General features: G+C 41.5%; 1 protein-coding gene across 12 annotated transcripts in view; it reads right to left on the bottom strand.

The window, feature by feature from the left end:
- The window catches only part of PPP6R1 (protein phosphatase 6 regulatory subunit 1), a 70,638-nt gene extending 51,149 nt beyond the window's left edge, over positions 1 to 19,489 (bottom strand). For 5 of the 12 annotated variants that reach the window (XM_087945583.1, XM_087945582.1, XM_087945588.1 and 2 more), the window contains exon 1: positions 19,152 to 19,296. The gene's annotated coding sequence lies outside the window, so the exon portion shown is untranslated. Of the gene's footprint in view, positions 1 to 19,151; positions 19,297 to 19,414 lie in introns of those variants that run through there. The other 7 variants (XM_087945576.1, XM_087945578.1, XM_087945581.1 and 4 more) reach the window with 3 other exon arrangements.
- Positions 19,490 to 19,980: the final 491 nt, after the last annotated feature.

The following is a 19,980-nucleotide window of genomic DNA, read 5'->3' as shown; positions in this document are numbered from 1 at the left end:
TCCCAGGAAACCACAGAGGAAAGAGCCATGACTTGGCGGCAAAGCATTTGGGGCCAGGCCTTTATCCAAGCCATCCTGTAAAAACCTGAGCACCTCTGCCAGAGGCCAAAGAGGGGTCTATGGCCAAAGGCATGTACCAGGTACAGAAAGTTCTCCAAGTCACATCATAGATGCAAGTTGTAGACAGTTTCCAGGAAGCTTGGATGGTGTCAATCACCCTTTCCGTAAAGTTGGAAGCCCTCATAGATTGCCCCTCAAATGCCAAGCGGTTAAATTGAACCACTGGGGGCTCAGGTGTAATAATGCCCCCTGACGTGGGGAGATCCTGGAGGCAGGGATCCTCCACGGTGGGGCCACCAACAGGTTCACCAGGTCTGCAAACCAGGGTCTCCTGGGCCAATGGGGCGCCAGTAGAATTCTCCTCCAACTACTTCCGAATGACAGCCAGAATGATGGGAAATGGGGGAAAGGCGTAGAGGAGACCTGGAGACCAGGCGCCAATGCTCTGAAGCGCATTGGTACCCTCTGCTCCCTGGGCCGGAAACCTGGTGAAGGACCTGCTCACCTGTGCATTCTGAGGGTAGGCAAAGAGATCTACGGTCGGGAGACCGAATCGGCGAGACAAGTCCAGAAACGGAGTGAGAGAGGCTCCATCTGCTTGGTCGACTGTAGACCGACTCAACCAGTCAGCCTGGACATTGTCAACACCCGAGATATGGTCCACTTTGAGTGAAATGAGGTGTCACTCTGCCCACCTCCCTAGATGCTCTGCCTCCTTCATCAAGGCCTTGGACCTGGTCCCTCCCACCTGTTGACATGGGCTTTGCGGCCACGTTGTTGGTCATTACCAACACATATTGACCTGCCACCCTGTTCCAAAAGTGTTTTAGGGCTAGGAAGATAGCCCTAAGCTCCAACCAGTTGATGGGGCAGGTACTTTCTGCTGGAGACCAACACCCCTGGGCTATTTCTCTCTCCAGACGGGATCCCCAACCATGAAGACTGGCATCTGTGGTGGGCCAAGTGGATCGACTGCGACAGGATGAGAATGTCGTCCAGGTAGCATAGGACCCTCACCGGAATGGTGCGAAGTGAAGCTGCCAAAGCTGCCAAGACCTTTGTGAAAACCCTTGGGGCCGACGAGAGACCAAAGGGTAGAGCCCGGTATTGGAAGTGGGCGTTCTGATAACAAAAACAGAGAAACTGGCGATGATGGGGCCAAGTAAGGATGTGGAGGTAAGCCTCTGTGAGGTCTATAGAGGAGAGGAGGTCGCCCTCTCGAACGCTCTCAAGGATAGAATGCAATGACTACATCTTAAACCGCCTGTATGGAATAAATTTGTTTAATAATTTCAGATCCAATATGGCTCACACACCCCAGAGGCCTTCGGAATCATGAAGAGGCGAGAGTAGAAGCCTTGCCCTCGTTGATCCTCAGGAACAGGTTGAATAGCTTGTATGTCGATGAGATGTTGGATCGCCAATTCCATAAGGGCCCGTCTAGAGCTGTTCCTTGACGTGTGAACCATCGTGGAGGTGGGGAGAGAAACTCCAGTTGGAGACGTTACCTCACCGTCTCACGAACCCAGGCGTCAGATGTAGATTCCTCCCATCTGAAGGCGAAGAAAGCCCAACGGCCTCCAATGGGGGAGGAGATGCATTCACTTTGAGCATCTAAATGAACGACCTCCTCCCCCTCGAAAGGGCTGTTTACTGGGGCCCTGTTGCTGTCTCCCAGAAGCGTCAGGCCGTTGTTCCTGATGAGCAGAAAAGGACCTGTGACCTCTGGAGAATCGAGGGCTGGTATTGGATCTGAAGGATGATGGGCAATAGTAAGGTCCGGGACAATACTCGGACTTCTTCCCCGCCAAGGAGAGGACCTTCTTCTTGTCCTTGGTTTCCATCAAATAAGGGTCAAGGACGTCGCCAAACAGCTTCTTGCTTGCGCGTGGAGCCGACGCCAGCTTCCATTTTCAGCGACAGTCGGACTGCCACTTGGGCAGCCAAAGCAGCCGTCTGGCCGTCACAGAAGCCATGGCCCTGGAAGCGAATTTGGCTGAGTTCAGGATAGTGTCTGCTGTAAACTCTGCTGCTGCAATAATTTTATTGATGTCCTGGTGTGCCCTGCATTCGGTGGCCGGAAGCCTTTCCTGAAGCTAATGAAGCCAGCGGAAAGAGGATCTCGTAAAATACGAGACTGCCGTGGATGCTGTAATTGCCCAAGCTGCAGCCTGGTGAGTGCGCTTGAGAGTTTGCTCAGATCACCTGTCCTCTGCCTTGAGCACATCCTCTGATTCAATGGGGGGTGCCAGAGGAGAATGAAGCCACCACTGGAGCATCTACCGACGGCACGACCAGGGCTTTGGCCAGGGACGGTCCCACATTGTAGAATCATCTGTCATGAGCAGACGGGCAAGGTCCCGCCCCTGAGGAGGTGCACTGTTCCTTTACTAAATCAAGGAAGAGAAGGAAGGGGAGGGGAGTACCTCCACCTGCACCATTGGCTTGGAGAATAACAAATCGGAGTGGCCAGAAGTGGTTGCTTGTGGGTCAGGGGCAACCTCCTCAGGGCTGAGTTGTGCAGTGATCAAGGCCTTGTGTAACAAGGGCTTGAATAATGAAGGTTTGAAAACTCCCGCAACAGGAGGTTGATCAACTTTGAGATCTTCCTCCTGAGACCTATTGGGATAAGTTCCCCTTCCTCCTCCTCAGAGTGACCAGAATGGCTATGGTCAGAGGATTTGGAATAATTATCCTCCTCTTCCTCCCTCCACTCCAAGAGGGAGGGCTGAGAATAGAACTGATGTCTGGGCACACCCTTCGGAGACTGGGAGACCCCTTGTGGAAACCTTTGGGTTAACAAGGCTGGGCCCCCTCGGAGGTGAAGGAAATATTTGAATCCTTCAGCTAGGCCCTGTCTAATGGCTACCATGACCATCTCCCTGAGATCTTCAGGCCTATTCTCCTCCAAACATAGGCCCGCAGCAGTGGGGGTGTAGGTTGCTTCAGGCCTAGGCCTAGACCCTCCCTGAACCCCGACCACTCAGGAAGGAAGGGCCAGGTCCCATGTAGCCTGTCTAGAGGAAGGCCCTGACCTGCTTAAACCCTAGGGTTCTTCCTCCACTCTCAGGGGACCATGCTAACAGGTGATTGGAAGTAGATTCCCCTCCCTTAGAAGAAATCTCAGGGCTAATATGCACCTCCCCAGGATGAGAGACTTGATGAATCTGGGCTTGCATTTGTGCCAACCTTTTTTCAAACTGCTTTTCAAGAGCAGCATGTCTTCTCTTTTCAGCCCTAAGCTCAGATTTTGAAGACTTTCGGGGAGCTAGGGCTTTGGCCTTGATTTTTGCAGCAACTTCTCTGTTGGCAGAAGGGGCTGTCTTTTTCTCTTCCTCGAAGGGGCTCATGCCTCTTGGGGCTCTTCCAATTCTTTGGTAGCAGGCTGGGGTGCTTCCCTTTCCATATTGCAAACAGCCACAGACACCAAGGGTGCTGTGAGATTCACCTGTGAGGTGCTGTCTGATGCAATGAGCCAGGCAAGTTATAAACTGTGAGGCCCTAAGGAAGTGTTTTTACCCTCAACAAAATGGCTGCCCAGCTGATTCAAAATGGCCACCCGCCACATGGAGGAGCTCCGGAATGGCTTCTTTACCTCCTTCGCTCAATAGACTCTTACCAGGCCCCGAGTGATCAAATTGCAGCGAAACAGCTGAAAAGCGGTAGAATGAAGCTCCGAGATCAGCTGTGGAGTGGTTCGGGCAGTGATGGCAGTAGCGGCAGCAAACCGCGCAATCCATGGAGCTGCGTGGAAGACTTCTAAGAAGGCTCCCTGGGTCCACAGACTTTCACGAGGCAGCGCCAAACCCTCCACGCTGCAGGAGAACGGATCCCCGGTCTCCTGGAGACAGAGCTCTACCGGATCCCCAGGAGCTGGATTTTTCAATCAGAATCTGTCTCCTAATTGCTTTTTCAAACTTTCTCTTAGCTCTGTTAAAGCAATCTTTCCAGAGACTAGCTTTTTGACAAGAAGCTGAGCCAAAAATTGGGCAGGCCAGCCAGAGGCTGACGTTTTTATAGTGGCAGACTCAGCTTGATGACATCAGAAGGAGGACTTTAACCCATTCCTGGACTCTCGTCACAGCACCGATCAGAACATTCCTGCAGACTAGAATTAAGCTTCTGTAAGTGGAGGAGGATCAATAGGATGCACGTAAGGAATGTTCAGACTTGTAATCTGAACATTTTAACAAGAATGTTAGTCAAGTTAGGTAGAACTAGTCTGGGAAGCTGTTATCAGAAATTTGCATACAAGTTTCCAATCAATGTGAAATTACTGAAATAGATAATTCTAGAGAGGCTATTTGAACACATTAATTACATGGTTATTTGCACCAATTATTCCATAACTGAGTTGTCCAACTTAGTTCAATGCTCTAAAACAGTGATGGCGAACCTTTTTGTTGTGGTGTGCCGAAAGCACGCATGCATGTGATAGCACATGTGCACACAATGCAATGCACCCTGCTCCCCCTGTGCATGCATGCGCAACCCCCCTGCCCCATTACCTGCACTGCACATGCATGCACCTCCCAGCTGATTTTCGGCCGGTTTGGGGCCTTTTTTGCCCTCCAAGAGGCTTGAGGGGAAGCCTCTGCAGCCTCAGGAAGCCGAAAAATGGGCCTTCCAGAAATACCGGAAGTGCCCATTTTCAGCCTCCGGAGGGCCTCTGGAGCCTGGGAGAGGCCGTTTTCGCCCTCCTGAGAGCTCGAGGAAATCCTCTGCAGCCTTTGGAGGCCAAAAAATGGGCCCGTTCCAGCGCTTCTGGTATTTCTGGAAATATTGGAAGTGCTGAAATGGGCCTGTTTTTCAGACTCCAAAGGCTACAGAGGCTTCCCTTGAGCCTCCAGGAGGGCAAAAAAGGTCTCAAACAAGCCGAAAATCAGCTAGGAGGCGCGCGAATGCTCAGTGCAGGTACATTTGGCTGGGGCTTGTGTGCCCGCATAAATGGCTCTACATGCCACCTGTGGCACATGTGCCATAGGTTCACCATCATGGCTCTAAAATGTATCCTAACACAACCCTCTTAACCTCAACAAAATAACTATCCTAAGGAGATTATAGGGAATGCATTGATTCCAGCAGCAAAAATTCCAATATATTCTAAACAATCAGCTCGTAATTAGAAGAGTTTAGTACACAAAATACACTGGAATATCTCTTGCAGTTGATGAAGTTTGATTCTGCTTTAGGATGCTGTTTATTTGGTATCTTTCCACAAGAGACTCTACAAAGGTTCTAGTACTGAAGGTAAGTGGAATATCTGCATAGTTCACGTGTGAAGATATAATAGACTGTTGTAGCAATCTCACATGGGCCTTGAAATAAGCAGAGTTATTCTCATATGTTTAAAGCCACAAGCAGGGGTATATAAATCATTTTTGAGAGCTACTATTCCCAAATCACACTAGGAAACCAGTTCATTCTTAAAGTTGCCAGGAACTGATCAATCTACTCAGAATTTTGCTACTGTTGTTGTTGAAAGAATTATTTGTCTCAGGACTTAGTCTTTTTTGGCATGTCATGCTATCTGTAGAATGACTGCAATCCATCATGACAGAGTAGTTAAAGAACAGCAGATTGGGCAACTTTCCTCCCTTCTTCTCAAGCCATGCTTATGACAAAATCATGTCCTCGGTCACATTACAAATTGCAAGCTTAATCAAGATGATGAGAATAAATATGGAGGAACAACAGTAAATCTGAATTTGCCTAAAAGGCATAGGTCTTCTCTCTCTTCTCCACCCCCCACACCCACCCCACCCCGAGTAAACTTTGGTGAGTGAGATAGATCACATTTATACTTGTAAGGTTCCCTGCTACAGCTGTAATTCAAAATGGCAAAGGTTCTCTGTACTGCTGAGGTGGGGAAGAAAGGGAAAGAAACCTAGAGAAAAACAAACAGTAACTTGGTGACGCCCCGCTTCCCTTTTCAACCCTCTTGTCACCACAACTGTAAAGGCTAGAAGTTTTCATCTGGTATCCAGGCAACCTCTATACAAGACTTGTGCAATACAGCAGAACAGTTTACAGAAACTACGAACATAGAAGGGCAGGAAATGAGAAAGGAGGGAGGAAAAAGTAAAGACAGGATCGGTGAGATGGTGTTCTTAATTTTACAGTGCCTAAGCGTAGGAATTTTCACACCCACAGAGTGTTTTTCTCTTTCCTTTTAAAAAGATTTGTTTTAGGTTAAAATAAACATACAAGCTAAGCAAATGGCTGACATACAAATTTAAAAAAAATATCTAGACAATAATGGAAGTTTTACAGATTAAAGAAAAAAGTTTTGCAAGACAATGTATCTATCTTACATACAGGTAGTCCTTAACTTATAAGCATACATTTAACTATTGTTCAAAGTTATGACAACCTTGGAAAAAAAACTGTCCTCAAAGTTATGACCATTGCACTATTTCCATGGTCATACAGTCGCAATCTGGCCGCTTGGCAACTGGTTCACTTTTACTATGGTTGTGGCATTTTGCAGACATAGAATTGCAGTTTGCAACCTTCCCAGTTATCTTCCGACAAGCAAAGTCAATTGGGAACCTGGATTCGCTTAACAACTGCGTGATTCGTTTAACAACTACATGATTTGCTTAGCAAACACAGTGATTTGCTTAGTGACCACAGTGAAAATGCTTTTAAAATTGGTTTTTTAAAATTGTCATGTGGTGATTAGCTTAATGAGCACATTGCTTAGTGATCAAAATTCTGCTCCCAATTAGAATCACTGAAGACCTGGTTTTGTCAAGGAACCTGGGAATGCAAAGTGGGATGGAGCTCATTAAATGGCTTGTTCAATTGCTTGAATTGTTGTTTTTTGGGTGCATGTAATTGCTTTTACTCTTTTTATATTGGGTATTTTATTTTTTGTAAGCCTCTTAGAGTCACTGAAAGTGAGTGGGTAGCCATATAAATTCTCTGAGTAAATAAATAAATTCCCATCCAAAAAGCAAACAAGCCCTGGTGTCAGAGTTCCATCCACACTCTTATCAAAACCTCTATGAAAAAGCTGGTTTGGTTTGCAAGAGACGTGCCATCTGGATCACAAGAGGCAAAGTATTCCATTATTCAGGGGCAATTTGATGCTGCTAGCTTGATGCCAGACTGAATTCCAAGCACCAGGCTCATGCTCGTAAAAACCCAGGTTTTCTCCAATTTGTTACATTTCTTAGCTTAAATGGCAGAGAAAATATATAATCTACCAGGAACCCTAAGGAGCTAAATGAATGATTTTTTAAACAGCAATGCAAGAAGTTCTGAAATCAATAGCCCAACTCTTGTATCAAAGGGAACATTCCAGTCCTGAAAATGTAGTAATTCTGAAAGGTCAAATTTGATGATACTTGCTCAGAGGAGTGGAAAGAAGCTCCATTAATTTAAGGCCAAAGCTGCTTATGTGCAAACCTCACATGTAACTTAACAACTAAGAGATTTGCTCTCTTAATTCCCACTTCATCACAGGCTTACCTGAAAATGAAAGCAAATGTTTAAAAATAAATCGTTGTGCAAAAATTGATTTAATGGTTTTCAGAAATCCCTGGTGATTTGCAAAATGGTTTTGAAAAATCCCCACTGATTTGCAAATAAAGTCTCTTCTGATACCAGGGAGGAGATTAGAAGCAACTGCAGAGTTGAAGAGCAAAAGATTAAGTAGATTTTATGCATTCAAATCCTTAAAGATATTTAGAATAGGAAAAGCACCACAATGGTGCAGAACTCTTTGTTATAAGGTTAACAACCCACTTTCATTCAACCCACTGAATTGCTAGAAAGCTGTGGAGTTTAACATTATTAACTCTGATATAAATGGACTATTAAGTTGGTGTGCTTTCAAAGTTATCCCCAACACTGCTAATACTATCACATAATTTCCTATAATTTTAATATCCTTTGAGGAAGTTGGCACAATATATTATCTAATTTTTCTATATGTGCTAATGAAAGTGAAACAAAATAACGAAAGTAAAAATATGCGTATAGTTCCACCTTTCCGATAAGATCAACCAATCTGTAATCCAATTAACACTCTCATTGTTTAACAAGGCATGAAGGTCATTATGACTCATTTAAGCTCCAGCAATCAGAAATATAAACTGGAGGTGGTTGGAGGTCTCTCACCCTAATCCTGGCTGTTCCAAATACACTAGCAGTGGCATGAAAATCATCAGATGGAAATTTGATGATTCTTACTCTACAATGATTCTTACTCTTACTCTTATTTGATTCTTCCTACTCTACAATGATAGCAAGGAAAATCCCAAGCAATGATTAGAAATGGAAGAACAGTGGAACAGAAAACCTACTACTGAAACAACTTCACTATGAATTGCCATCTCTTGACATAATAGTTTATTCTTATTGATCAAGCTGAATCCTAAGACTAAAATGCTAAAACAAAGGAATAGCAGTCTTCAGAAAATCTTCAGTAGAAGGAAAAACTCTTGGAATTATTTTATTCAGTCTGAACAACCATATGTAAGCATTATGTTACTTACAGTCCAGGTTTTATATAGGCCATTAGATACAGAACAGAACAGAATAAAACAGTTGGAAGGGACCTTGGAAGTTTTCTACTTCAACCCACTGCTCAGGTAGGCAACTCTCTACCATTTCAGAGATTGGTTGTCCAATCTCTTCTTAAAAACTTGCAATGTTGGCACATTCATAACTTCTGGAGGGAAGTTGTTCCACTTCTGTCAGGAAATTTCTCCTTAGTTCTAAGTTGCTTCTCTCCTTGATTAGTTTCCACCCATTACTTGTCCTGCCCTCAGGTCCTTTGGAGAATAGCTTGACTCCCTTTTCTTTGTGGCAACCCCGGAGATATTGGAACGATGCTATCAGGTCATCCCTAGCCCTTCTTTTCATTAAACTAGACATACCCATCCAGATTCAGTCTCAGATTTTTCTCCACAGCTTCATGATTTCTGTCTTGCCAGGATTCAGCTGAAGTCTTTTGGGCCCCATCCAGCTAGCCGCCTGGCACTGAAAAAAGGCAGCCAGCATTGCTTGGATCACTGGGATGGAGATATGTATCATCAGCATATTGATGACATCTCATCCCATGATGTCAGATGATCTTCCCCAGTAGTTTCAAGTAGATGTTAAAAAGGAACAGAGAAAGTACTCTCCTTTCTGTGGCAACCCATAAAGGAGTGGCCGTGGATTAGACCCATTATCTGTTAACACCAATTGGGACTGACCTTGGAGAAAAGACTTCAAACAGGAACATACTGTGCCATCCAGCCCCTAACCCCATAGATGTTCCTAAAGGATACTATGGTCAGTGGTATTGAAAGCCACTGAGAAGTCAAGGAGAGCAACAATGGATGCACTATCCACATTCTGCTCTTGCAAGAGATCATCCATAAGTGCAACCAATGCTGCTTCTGTCCCACCAAAGTAGTTTACACCACCAAAGTTATTACAATACAGTAAAACAAAATCTGTAACATTTCACTAATATACACTATTAATATTAATATAGTATAATCAACACATTTCCCTTCAATTATGTAAATGCATAGACATAAGGAATTTGATGAATTCAAATGATGAAATTCTAACTCTACTTTCTCACTGAAAACAGCAATATTTTAATGATGGTCTCAAAGGATTTAGTGTGAATCAATCTAGATCCAATTCTATAGCAGATTTGATAAGCATGGCTTATTTGTTTACACATTGCCAAATTAAATTTCCAACTTCGTATTTAATTTCTAAGCAAATTTTATAAATCCATCTAAAAGAGTTGCTTGATAGTGAGACGAGTTACATATAAATTTAATAAATAAATGATAGATTTTTTGCATTATATAATTTTAAATTTCATTGATGAGATTGGGGAATATGTCACAGCAGATAAGTGGCACTTAGTTAACCTAGGGAGGCTGAATCTGAATAGTACTTAGATGGAAGTCCACCAGGAAATGGAATGAAATGTCAAAACACATGCTAAAGAAGACAATGACAAATCATTTTGTAATTAGTGTGAAAAAAAACTATATTGTTATCAAGTTTTCAGCTCCTCTAGAAGAGATTTTTTTACTTTTTTATGAATGATAAGGTTCAAAATAAATATATCTCACAAACAATCTCTATTCATGGAGATATTAAAAGTACAAAAACAAAGCTCTGCATATAGTTTACAATTAAAAGAAAATATGATAAATCCTCTCTGAATGATTCTAAACCAATTTGGGGCATTTCAGAAATCTACAAGGGCACTTTTAGGGAAGAATTATGAACTCATGTTTACAAATGCTAGAAATGGTCTAAGTTAGAAAATATGGAAAGCCAGCATTCAAGACAAGTTTGAATAACTATTCCTGTCCGTCTTACAGACTTATTATTTTGATGTTTGACTGTTAACAATTGAAAAGTTAGTAATTCAATCATTTGAAAATATATTCAGCTTCTCCTTATCAATGCCAATGAAAGAAAACAGTAGTTATCTAAAACATTTTATACCCCAGCAGTTTTTTGGTAGCTTACAAGTTACAGTTCACGTTTAACCACAACCACAAGATCATCAAATGTCAAATGTCCTTTCAAAGCAGAAAGTAAGGAGTGCCAGTATAAATTTAAACTCATTAAAACCATAGAAACTAGACTGTCTGGTCATTATGCAAACAGGAAAGAATGTGTTATCATTACTCCTCTCTGATACAGCTACCAATCTTACTTAATATAAAGAGAGGCAAGACAACTCTAAAAATTCTTAAGAACCAGGAAGGCTCAAACTATTATTTGCAAGATTTTAAGATAACAGCTAGAATTTACCTGAAGCAACAACATAGTACAGAAGTACTGACAAGAACATAGTACAGAAGTACTGACACCATTAAAAGTTTCATTGCATCAGTCACATGAATGCAGTAAGTTGAGAGGTCAGACTATTGTTTCTCAACCTTAGCACCTTCCAAATATATGGACTTTAAATCCTAGAATTCTCCAGTCAATATAACTATTGCTAAGGATTCTGGGAATTGAAGTCAGTATATAACTATCAAGTTTGGGAATATCCTTTCCTTTTGTCCTGCCTTGTTTTCCTCAGAATTTTGGTCAATATTGACCATTATCTTTATATCACCATATTTCGCCGACAACCCTATGATGAGGAAACGCCTCTTTATTTATGTGGAAAATCCCTCTGCTGCTGATAAAATATGGCCAAGTCAGCTGTGGGCAGAGTCAAGCACTGGTACATTTTATTGTACATAAGAAAATAAAGTTTTCTCTGTGCAGTTCCCAAAGGAATCATCTGGAAAGCAAGAAGGACCTTCAGAATCTGGAAGCACCATGAAATTAAAGCAGAAGTAAAGGTTTCCCACTCTTCTAATCATCCTGATCATGACTGGGTCAGTCATATATTGTAAACTCTATAATTTGTTCACTTGTATGTGATCTCAGTTCTTTTCCAATTCTCAGTATTCTACCTGTAGAATACTGCACACATCCTAGTTTTTGACATACCGTTTTAGAGATTTACATATGACCAGTCATATAGTTCTTTAACTGTCCTGTTGCATGACTGATGCCTGCTCCAGTGTGGTAAACTTGAAACCAGTACAAATTGCGTTCACTTTTACCTCATCTGAACTTTGGTGCCTGTTTTTATGACCATGCTGACAGGCTCTGGGCCTGCTACTTACAAAGAGCTCATTAAGAGATTGTGACTAATGGCCAAGTTCTAGTGAAGTTGTGCAAGTGACCCTGACTGATCCTGCTAATAAAGAGGGAAGGGGGTGAAGGATTATTTGGACAGCACTGTATAATTATGGGTGAATATTAGCAAAACTACTATGAAATTATTAATGGCATCCATAGGAGTCATGTGTAAGAGATGTGTAAATCTGTTTTGGGGTAAAATAAAAAAGAATTAAAATATGAATAATTCTATTTTGTCTACTCTAAAGTGTGTGTGTGTTGTATAGCACAGGAATAGGCAACTTGATGCTACCCAGATATTTCAAACTCCCAGCTCCCATAATACCCAGCTGCTGCTGAACTGCTGGATATTTATGGAGATTCTCATCCAGATCATGGTTTTCCTAAAGGTGCTTATGTCAGTATCCCAAGTAATATGTTAAAAACAAACAGGACTCCGAGGCAAGTAGGTTCCTCAAAACATTGGTTTATTGGACATATCATATTTCAAAAGGCAACTGGACTTCCTTTGTTTTTCCTTGAAGACATTTCACTTCTCATCTAAGAAGTTTCTTCAATTCTGAAGAACTGAAGAAGTTTCTTGGATGAGAAGCAAAACATCTTCAAGGAAAAACAAAGCCCAGTTGCCTTTTGTATCTGGAGGTATAAGATTGCTTATTTTAGTATTAAGTGTAGTTGCGTATACATGTATATAAGTATCTTAAGACCATGATACTCATCATGCAGTTTTGTGAGGTATGATTTGTTGCTATTTCTCATAAAGTTTTGAAAATAGAATTCATTAATTGATTTTCAGAAATCCTGACCGTATTTAATTTTAAAAAGCAATATCTGGTTACTGTAGCTGGAAATCTTTTGAAAAATGCTAAACTATTCAGCAAAACTTTTAAACTTCCAGTTCAGCTCTCCACCATGCCACGCACTTTAGACACTACTGCTTTGCTTTCTTTTTCAGAATGAAACATGCATATAAAGAATAAAATTTACAATAAAACGTACAACATTTAAGCTTTTGCAAAAGCTCTTTTGCTTGCATAGTGTAATTTTACTATTTTTGAATGAGTTAGTTTTGTTGACTGATATTTAGAAACTGTAGGATAATATTTGAACTCTGTCTTGTTAAAACAGAGAAAATATAAAACACCTTTAACGCTGAGGTATAAAGATACAAGCTTGAGTCTAAATCTCAGCACATAATACAGCAGGGGTCCCCAACCACCGGGCCGCGGACCAGTACCGGTCCGTGGAACATTTCCTACCGGGCCGCCGGTTTGCTGGGCGCCGCCATCTTGTTTGACGAGAAAGTGCTTCCGGGTGAGCTTTTCCGGTTGGAAAGCGACATTTGGGTGCTGAAAGAATCCCCGCGCCTTAGTTTCATAGAAGGGGGGGGGGGCTTTGAACGAAACTAAGACGCGAGGATTCTTTCAGCACCCAAGGCAAGGCGAGCCGAGCGACCGTCCCGAAGCTGTCCCAAAGCGAAGCCCATCGACAAAGGTACAAAGGAGGAGTTGAAGGTGGCGGGGAGAAGCGAGGGACGGCTGGCTGGCCGGTCGCTCGGCTCGCCTTGCCTTGTCATGTGTGCTGATGCCAGTACCGGGCCGCGGATCATTTTGTGATGCCGGTACCGGGCCGTGGCACAAAAAAGGTTGGGGGCCACTGTAATACAGTACATTTTAAACCGAATACTATGTCAGTTTGATTAAATGTATTTTGAAGATCAGATACTTACTAGTGAGATTAGAATTCTAATCAAACTCTGGGACAGTTTTAATTGGCAACACTATAATGTTTGGTCAACTGTCTTATTTGCTTGCATTTAGTAGTTGCATTGCTGTGTATATCACAAAACTAATTAGTTTAATATAGAATTCATTTGTATATGTAGCATGTAGGTCTCTCAAGCAAACCACTTACAGCTGAATGCAGGCAAGTGAAGATACCGTTCTCCAGAAACAGAGATATTACTAAAATACCAAACTGAAGTTTTCTCATGCCTTTTTTCCTATAAGCATATGCAGAAGAATGCTAGAAACTCTCCATAATTTTTAAACTGCAGTTTTTATTGTTTTTATCAAGTTTTTAAAATATTTTTACTTAATTTTATTTTAACTTCTTTGAAAAGTTAAAGTTATAAGTAGTGCTTACAATGAAGAGTTGAAAATATAATAGCATAGACTTTTATATTAAAATACATAATTATTTGCATTATCTGTAGCAAACTTGGTGCCTTAAACAGTTTAAAATTCTTTATTGTTCTCGCTCCCTTCACCCCAACTCTGCCAATTTCTTAGGTTTTCCTGATCTTTCAAACGTACTGAAAAGATCCTTAGTTTAAACCAGTGTGTCTATTAATAGGATTAACAAGCATCTGTAGCAGGGGTCCCCAAACTTGGCAACTTTAAGATTTGTAGACTTCAGCTCCCATAATTTTCCAGCCAGCATAGCTGCCTGAAGAATTATGGGAGTTGGTCCACAAGTCTTAAAGTTGCCAAGTTTAGAGAACTCTGATCTATAGCATTAGAACAAAAGCCTTCTCACTGGTAGGATCCAAATTATGAAACTACCTTCCCAGCCATTTTCACCTGGCTCTTTTATGATAGCTTATGGGCATCAAGTGAGGCCCATCCATTTTTAATAATATTTCCTTGCCCTTGATTGACAATGGTGATCTCTAAATTAAATAGTTTAGTGTTTCATCTTTCTCTTATTTGTCATTTTTAATACAATGCCTTTTAATTCATTTTATTTAGAAAGGCTTCAAGGCATTTGCTAAAAAGTAGAGATGCATCAGATTAACTAAATGAATATGGGCAGGACGTATTGCTGAACTTTTACAGGGCCTACTGAGACCAACATCTCAAAATGTCTACAAGAATATTTATCTCCAGTAGACATTTCTCATTCTTTCATATCATCACAATTACCATTAGTATCTTATCTTATACCGATATAAATTTATTTATTTATTTATTTTAGTCAGTCAGTCAGTTGGTCAGTCAACTCAAGGTGGTGAACACACCTAATACTCCTACTTTCCCCACAACAACACTGTGATGTGGGGTTGAGCTGAGTGTGACTGACCTAAAGTCACCCAGCTTGGTTTCAAGCCTAAGGAAGCCCTATAAGTCATTGTCATCTGGATTCTAGGCCAGCAACTTAACCATTGCCATATTTAATACCCCCTTCCTCACCTACATTATTTCAACATTTTATATTTTGGTTTCAAGACTTTTTATCCTCTCCACCCAAGACATTCCACATCCACACAAAAGTAGTGGGAACATAAAAAGAAATCATGAAGATCATCGACCACAGGATGCTAAAAAGCTATAACAAGCAATGCATACAGAATATGAACACCCGAGAGCAGTTATAAAGCTAGACAGATATAACCTTTCAACAGGAACTCTTGCCCAGCCGCAACTAACGATTTCTCAGAACAAAAAAAGAATTGAAGAGCCAATGAGAAGACTGTTAAAAATGAGCTGTGCTTTTGAAAGGTTGAACTGAACCCCCTCACCAAAGATCTAAGACAGATATACACAGTTCTACTGACCTAGTGCAAATGCTGCTATTCAATTCTTGTGATATTACCACGCTTCTGCTCTATTTTTACCCAATATTATGCCCCCAGCATACTCCATCTGTTTCAATCCAGCTATGAAGTGGACACACTTCATGTCATGTTTAAACTATTTACAAGTATGCTCAAAGAATTATAGCCCAAGATGTAATAGGGCCAAGATCACAATTTTCCTCTCAAAAGGAGCAACAAACTTGCCAAATTCTCTAACAGAAAGCTTTTACTTCAGAATATTAAACAAAAAAAAAGCATTTAACAAGAAATATGGGAGGAAGAATCTTTACCTTCTCAAACAAATTGTCAAATAAAGGTGTTGGCAATACCTAGAGAGCCTCATAGTTAGTACAATAAATGATGGCATGAGGCACAAAAAATGTAATAGTTGTAGATCCTTTCCAAGAGAAAATTCAAGAGCTTTCTTTAGAAATGAGATCAAAATACGTAATCCACAGACATTTATACTTGTCTACAACATATATTTATGTTAACTACTTTGGGGACCCTGGCAAGAGGAAACTTGTTTTCTTCCAAATTGCAAAACATTTCTCAGACTGTTTGTTGGGAAACTTTACTCCTAGACTTTAAAAGAAAAACCCACTTGCCATTGGGAAATGATGATCAAGCAGACTGCATCCCAACTCCAGAGAAAGGAATAAAGATAAATTGAGCTATTGTACTATCACAGCTGCTACCATTTGCATTTTTAAATTAGCCAAAAGTCTGGAAATTATTTGGTTCTCTGTGCCAAAGTGGAGAAATAGAGCCAAAGGAGGAAAGATAGATAGAAGGTAATGTTGGTTACCATAGCTTAAACACACTGTGTTGGAAGTATTAGCTTATGAAGCACAAATTCCCTCCTTCTGCCAGGGAAAAAATATTGCCAGACTTTCTTTACCTCTACAGGTCAGCTAACACTTGTGCATTCCTATCAGTCACTAGGAGCAACCAGGCTAGTATTTATTGGCAAGCTTTTGGGTTCACCAAGTTATTGGATACATCAATTGTTACCTTTTAACAAACTATAATTTTTAAAGAAATGCAGGTTTTACTGATTCTTCAGTTATATGCAAAATTTCATAAAGCTATTTCCCATCCGCATTTATCAATTTCATTACTCTTAGTGGTAACACACTAAGAACTAGTCAAAAACTACCCTTATTTATTTGTCTTCATCAATCTAGCCCTGAATACTCTTTTCTTATATTTGGAACAGAGGGTATTCCCCCACCCCCAAGGCCACTTGTTAACCTGGAAAGTACAGTACTTAAGTTTTTGAATAGCAAAATGAATCCATTAATCTCTCAAGCTCTTTGCTGTTACAGATCTGTACTTTCTGCAATGCATTCCTTTTCCAAGAAAGCAAAGCTTAGTCTATATTTATACTGTAGACTTTCTAAATTTCAAAGGCCAAAAAGAGAGACAGAGAGCCAGGAATTTGAGCCCCCATAGTAATGCAAGGCAAAGATAAGTGGTAATTTCAGCTTGGAGAAATCCATGCTATGCAGTCAAACTAAGGCTCTCTTACTAAGTTAGCTAATCCTATTTTCTCTGGGAGCCTTTCAATCTTCCATTAAAACAAATAGATGCCATAAATTTCCTCCATATGTCATGGAAAAGTCACTTGAACTTTGCAATATGAATGAGGAGCTCCTTTCATTGGAGCTACATATAAATTTATTAAGAAGCAGTAAAACTCCTTTGAGGTTATTTACTATAGCAGAATTTCTCATATCTAGACTATATGCAGAAAAATAATATTCTCTCTGCTCAATCAAATATAACAAATGCATGACTCCTTCAGACCAGTGCTTCTATAGAAAACACGTAAGGAATTGAAATACCTGGCTGTCTGGTCCAAAAATATTAAAAGAAAAACTTTGTTGAAATGTCATGTCATCCATTTCAATTCCTTCCTTATGTGCTGATTGTAGCAGTGGGGTTAAATGTATGCCTCTTCTTGCCAAAACTGTCAAAGCAATCTGCATATGTATACTCCTAGATTTAACTATGATTGCCAAAGCAGCTTGAATCTTTAAAATAGGATAAACTATAAATAATAATAATCTCTATGGCTTACTTTTGTTTGGCTCTTTCAGATAAGAAAGATTTACACTTTCTTAAAATTTAAACAAGACACATCAGACAGGCTGCTGTGATCCCTTTTTTTCTGTTAATAGCAGACAGATCAATGGAAAGGAGGAGCTGCATCGCAGATCAGTTTGTCTATATTTTAATGTCCCCAATGGACAGCAGCCAAAATACTGTAAAATATATTGCATATAACTATTTTTCTCATTCTCAGTTTTAAACTATGAAAAAATACAAAATACAAAGTATCTAGAGATCTTTTGTGAATTCTACAAACAAGCTAAGTATGAACTCAATTTGCTTTCAAGATGAGATTAAAGTTCTTGTGGTAAAAATCAGTTTTCCCCTTTTTTGGGTTCACTTCTCAGTTTAGAGCAAACTCCCTGCATTAGGAAATCAAATGTTTAGTTTAGAACCATAAAAATTTCAATGTACACATGTTGTGCATTGACAATAAATGTCTGATTTTATTTGAAATATAAGCACTGTATAACTATTTAGTTAGCTTCAGCAGTTTGTGTCACCATGGTACCTGATATCATGAAATTATGTCATATTTATAAATCATTTGTAATCAGGCCTTGTCAATATATTTGTCAATATACATTTCCATATCCCTACTTTCATGAATCATCACTTTCTAGTTTTATTATTTTATTGCCAGAATAAAATGCAACTAAGAAAATATCAGGTCCACAGTAAATGTGACATGCCTTATGTATTAAGATGTAATACTAATAAGAGTATCAGCTGTTCTGAATTCTTGCTTAAAATTTCACAAAAATAGGCATTTGCCAATAATTTTTAAAAGAAGTCTACATTTTACTTTTGAGTACAGTGCATAAGGCTTAACAAATCAAAAGATTCTATATGTGCCAAGTGAAACACCAAATTTTTCTCAGCTAATCAAACCTAAAACAGTGCAGCTATTTGATACATATCAGACCCATCATCCCACCCACGTAGAAGTTGCCATTCTCACCAAAGATACAAAAATGGGGTGCTCAAAATTTTCTGACACCTGTTCCTCTTACTTATAAGCTTTCTTTAAGTATAGATGCACACACACACACATGCACACCATTTAGGCATCACTTTTCCCAGGTTCTTTTTTATTTATTTAAATCACTGTTTTGTAAATCCTACCACTCCGGTCAAGTCCATTTCAATTCTGATTCTGTCAACAGGATATTCGTGCAGGTACGTATCTTCAAGTTTACAGTTTTCAGACTTACGGCCTCCAAAACTTTTGGAGGAAATGGGACTTGGGGGGGGGGGGAGAGAGCGGTCGGGATGTGGGGTGTCTCCCTACCTTTCCATCTACTTAATTTTAAGAGACCTCAAAAGGCTGCTACAATGCTGGGGACCGAAAAGCTGACGACCCCCACCCCATCCCTTCACGGCTTGAAGGATCCGGACGAAGCTTGGCGATTCTGGCGGGGGGAGGCATGGAAGGGGGGCGCGGGGGTGCTTGAGGGGAAGCAGCGAAGGAAAGCCGGGTTGTTACCAGAGGGAGCGAAGGGAGGAGGGCCCAGCAAGGACTCCTCAGGCGGGAAGAGGAAGACAAGCGCCCAAACGGGGCGTGGGGGGAGAAGATATTGAGGGGGCAAGAAGAGGGGGAGGGTCTCCCACAGGGTTCTCTAAAATGGCGGCAGCTTCCTTTCCCACAGGGCTCCCACATCTCTCTCTCTCTCTCTCCCCCCACTCCTAGCCACAGTCCTTCTCCCGCTTCCCTTTTCCTCACCCTCAAGGTCCACCGCGCTCACCGGGCACGAGCCCCTTCCTTCCTGCCCTTTTTCTTAGCTGGCGGAGGAAATGGGAAAGCAGCTCGTTCACTCGCCGCTCTTTTTTTTTTTCCCCTTGCCTTCACCGCCACGATCCCAGAAGCCACCGCGCGCGCCTCCAGGGGCCCACTTGCCATTTCCTCCTCCGGCTGAACCCCGCCCCTTACACCCCGGAGTCGCCTTTCCTTCCGCTTGGACCTTCTTCGCTGTCCTGCTGTTCTACCTTCTCTCACGCGCGCTCTTCCTTTCCTTCTCACTCACTCCTCACTTGTTTACCCCATCCCCCACTCCGCCCCCCACGCCCCGCGCAACCTCGCGTTCGCTTCCCCGGCTCCTCCCATTTGGCTTTAAGGGAGGGAGAGAAGGGAAAACGCGAGCAGCGCAGGCGCCGCCTGAAGCCAGCCTACAATGCGCATGCGCGTGAATGAGACGGTGATATTTTTCATCTGCGCGTTTTTTTCGAAGACCTTTCTCTTCCCCCCGAAATTTGGTTTAAATTTGCCTCCCAAGTGGGCACATCTCCGTTCACTAGCTTTATTCTTATTGCTATTTCTTTTAAGCAAGTTTTATTGCCGAGTAATTGAAATACTTTACATTTTATCATCACCATCATTTTAGCCAGTCCAAGCTGTATTTTTTGCTAAAATATGTGTACCTCCTGTTGGGCTCCTTTTACGTGTTCTGTAATCGCGGTTTCAACCATCCATCTCACGGGCTGCTGTATCGCTGCCATTTCATGTTGCCCCTGCTCATTCTCATGTCTGTACCGCATTTATACACTTGATTTGA

This window comes from Notechis scutatus, chromosome Z, assembly GCF_049901735.1.
Source record: "Notechis scutatus isolate UNSWTSFEM ecotype Mainland chromosome Z, rNotScu1.2, whole genome shotgun sequence".
Taxonomy (NCBI): Eukaryota; Metazoa; Chordata; class Lepidosauria; order Squamata; family Elapidae; genus Notechis; species Notechis scutatus.
The sequence above is the reverse complement of the archived record's forward strand: the minus strand, read 5'-3'. Positions and strand labels throughout refer to the sequence as shown.